Here is a 3,855-nt window from a genome sequence, read left to right as displayed (position 1 = left end):
CGGGGCCCTGGAGCGGCTGGACAGGGAAGCCAGGGAATGGAAAGGGTGAGCAGAGCCCTGGGGCAAAGAGACGCGGGAGAGCAGAGGGGAGAGGGAACGAAACGAGTCCTTTCTGTCGTTTCTGTCCGTGCCTTCGACTCCTACCTCGGAGGACGCGAGAACCCTGCACTGCTGGGCTCCAGGACGTCTCCCTGTGGGTACCCTGTGGAGGGTAGTCAGTCTGAAAACATGATGAAAACAGCAACAAAAGATAACCATTGGCAACAGATCCTGTTTTCCTATATAGATTTTTTTTAATAGTCTTGTTAGAGTGGTTTATGGAAGTGTGTTTTTGTATGTGTCTACAGGCCAGGTGTTTTCATCACATGCTTTCAGACCGACTACCCTCCACATATCCCCCTCTTTCTAGATATCAGCAACAAAAAGATAACCATTGACAACAGATAGATACTGTTATTATAGATAGATGTTTTTTAATAGTCTTGTTAAAATAGTTTATAAAAGTGTGTTTTTATATGTGTCTACAGGCACATGTAAACGTGTTTTCCTCACATCTTCAGACTGACTACTCTCCACAGTACCCTGGCACTGAGCCAGGGCCCCACTCATGCTTTGACCAATGCCTCTGATATTCTCCAACACATTTGGCTTCTGTGGACCCTGTGAAGTAGATTCAGGTGTGCCAGGTGGCGGTCTAAGTCACTCTGAGCAATGGCATGGCTGGACGTGCTGCCGCCGGACAGGCTGACTGCACAGCAGAGAAGGCCCCAGAGGGTGTGCTCTCTGCCACCCCATCCTCAAAGCTGGCGCCGCACCCTGCAGTGTGCCAACCTTGGTTGTGGGCAGCCCTGCACGCGCCATGTCTGCGGGCCTGAGAGCCTCTTGTGTCCAGGCCTGGGCCTCCCATTTCCCCACTAAGCCCAGCATGAGCTTATAGGTAGAAAGGCATTAAGAGCTAAGCATGGGGACCAGCAGGTGGCATGGTGGTCGGGGCACTAGACTCCTACATAGCCTACCATAGTTCAATTCCCGGACCTGGCAGCTTCCCTTCTCATTCCTCCCACTCCATCTCTCTCTGGCCAAATTAAAAATAACAATAATAGGGGCCAGCAGGTGGCATGGTGGTTAAAGGCATTGGACTCCCACATGGCCGACCACGTCAAGACCCAGACCTGGTGGCTTGCTTTCTCACTTCCCCTCTCTCTCTCTGTCTCTTCCTGATCTGAAAAAAAAATAAAATAATAAAATAAAAAATAAATAAAAATATAATTTATTTATTTAATTCCATTCGTTATTATTATTTTTTAATTTGACCAGACAGACAGAGAGAGAGAGGGGAAGTGAGAAAGCAAGCCACCAGGTCTGGGTCTTGACGTGGTCGGCCATGTGGGAGTCCAGCTCCTTTAACCACCACATCACTTACTGGTCCCAAATTAAATAATTCTTTTCTTTTTTTGCTAAATAATTATTTAATTTAATTTATTCATTTATTTTAATTTGACCAGACACACACACATACATACAGAGAGGGAAAGTGAAAAAGCAAGTCACCAGGTCCAGGATTTGAACTGTGGTCAGCCATATGGGAGTGTCCAGCATCTTAACCACCATGCCACCTGCTGGTCCCCAAATAATTCTTTGTTTTAAAATTTTATTTAGTTATTTTGATTTGACCAGAAAGGAACAGAGTTAGAGAGAGGGAGGGAAAGTGACAAAGTAAGTTGCCAGGTCCAGGACTTGAACCATGGTCGGCCATGTGGGAGTCCAGCATCCTTAATGACCACGCCACCTGCTGGCCCCCCTGAATTAACCAATTCTTAAAAAATAAAAAAGAAGAGCTAAGCATGGCACCTAGAGGCAAGGCTCTCCCCAGGAAAAGAATGGTTGTTAGTGGCCTTGATATTCTTTCTTCTCCACAGGTCCAGGCCTCTTGGTCTACCTTCACTTTGTCAAAACAGAACATTGGGCCATTGGAAAAGTCATGACGCATTTTTGCATAGAAAAATATGTCTTGACTTTTTCTTTTTTCTTTTTTAAAGAATTATTTTATTTAACTTTATTTATTATTATTTATCATTGTTATTTTCCAGTTTGATCAGAGAGAGACAGAGAGGGAGAGAGAGAGGAAGTGAGAAAGCAAGCCACCAGGTCTGAGACTTGAACCGTGGTTGGCCATGTGGGAGTCCAGCGCCCCTATCCACCATGCCACCTGCTGGCCCCCTGTCTTTACTTTTTCAATGACCCTATCGAAATATCTATAAACCACATACATCTCCCAGAGACCAAACATTATTGATAATTGAAATAATAATCAAAACTCATCCAACATTTACTCAGTGGTAGGGACTATGTAAATCATCTTACTTTATTACTATAAAAACAGACTTAAAGAAATGAAGCAGCTTGTCCAAGGTCATTTAGCTGATAGAGTTTGAAATTAAACTCTGACTTCAAAGTCCTTGTTATTAGTCACTTATGCTATATCCTGAAAAATGAATGCAACTCGAAGTTTAAAATTTCAACAACTTTGGGCCAACCTGTGGCATGATGGTGAAGGGAGCTGGATGGATCCCACAGGGCCAACTGTGTGGTTGGAGGTCTGGACCCAGCGGTTTGAGAACCATGCCAGACGCATGTGTGTGCATGACCAAAATCCTGAAAGGGAGAAGGGACTGCAGTGCATCCATTCCCCATGGGGTGTGCCTCCGCCTTCCTCTCTGGCTAGTGCACACTTGGAGAACTGAAAACATTCAAATGTCAACAACTTCTACCATTGTACCTACTGCACTCCCCACCCGGTAACTGCTAAGAATGTCTGTCTTTCTCCTCCAATAAAGTAAAAGACCCTCAAGGGCATATATGCTGCACATATGACCTCATTTGCTCCTCATCACCCTGTAAGGTAGGCATACTACCAGCCTTGTTCACAGGCTTAGTGGGGTCATCTGACGCCCCACGTCACAACTTCTACCATTGTACCTACTGCACTCCCCACCCGGTAACTGCTAAGAATGTCTGTCTTTCTCCTCCAATAAAGTAAAAGACCCTCAAGGGCATATATGCTGCACATATGACCTCATTTGCTCCTCATCACCCTGTAAGGTAGGCATACTACCAGCCTTGTTCACAGGCTTAGTGGGGTCATCTGACGCCCCACGTCACACAGCGGAAAGTGGTGAGCTGGAAAGTGAGGCCGGGCGGTGGACGCTCCAGTAGGACCCCACTACTTAACGGCAGCACTCTTGCCTCCCCAGCGGTGGCAGAAATGAATGAACTGGTGGTGTGGGCTGGAGGTCACTTCTCATACCCCTGAAATGACAGCTCATGAGCTGATGTGGTGAGGAGAGCAGGAGAGAAGGCAGAGAGAGAGGGTCTCACCCCTTCTCATGCAAATGGAGGAGGGAGGAATGAAGAGAAGCATCTGGGCCAGGCCGGGAAGGCTGAAGCGATTCATTAAACTGCATTCACAAATGGTTAAAAAGGAAAAAGAAATGCACATAATGCTATTTACTCTAGGTTTGGGTTGGGAAGGAGAAGCTGAGGGAGAAAATGACTGAATGGTTGTATAGTTCTCCGTGGTGAGAAAGTTCCCTGGAGAAAGTTCACACACCATTTTAGGGAGATTAGCCCCCATCTCCCTGATCTATGGGAGGGTCTAGGACGTCGGAGGGGGCCCTCCTGTTGTAAGGGAGCTGGATACAGCCTGGAAACAGGGCGCCAGCCACTGCGCGCAAGTTTAGAAGCTACCAGCTCTCTGTCTCTAGGGCGTTGCTTCTTGGAGACCTGCTCTGCCAGGCTGTGCCAGGCTGTGCCAGGCTCTCTGTGTCTCACTCGGATAATAGCCTGTCCTTGACA

General features: G+C 46.8%; 1 protein-coding gene across 1 annotated transcript in view; it reads right to left on the bottom strand.

Annotated features, from left to right (window-relative positions):
- SYT11 (synaptotagmin 11) overlaps positions 1–3,855 on the bottom strand; it is a 33,116-nt gene that overhangs the window by 19,122 nt on the left and 10,139 nt on the right. The gene's annotated exons all lie outside the window — the stretch shown is intronic.

Source organism: Tupaia chinensis, unplaced genomic scaffold, assembly GCF_000334495.1.
Source record: "Tupaia chinensis unplaced genomic scaffold, TupChi_1.0 Scaffold000438_1, whole genome shotgun sequence".
Taxonomy (NCBI): Eukaryota; Metazoa; Chordata; class Mammalia; order Scandentia; family Tupaiidae; genus Tupaia; species Tupaia belangeri.
Note: the sequence above shows the minus strand (reverse complement) of the source record. Positions and strands in the feature narration are given on the sequence as shown.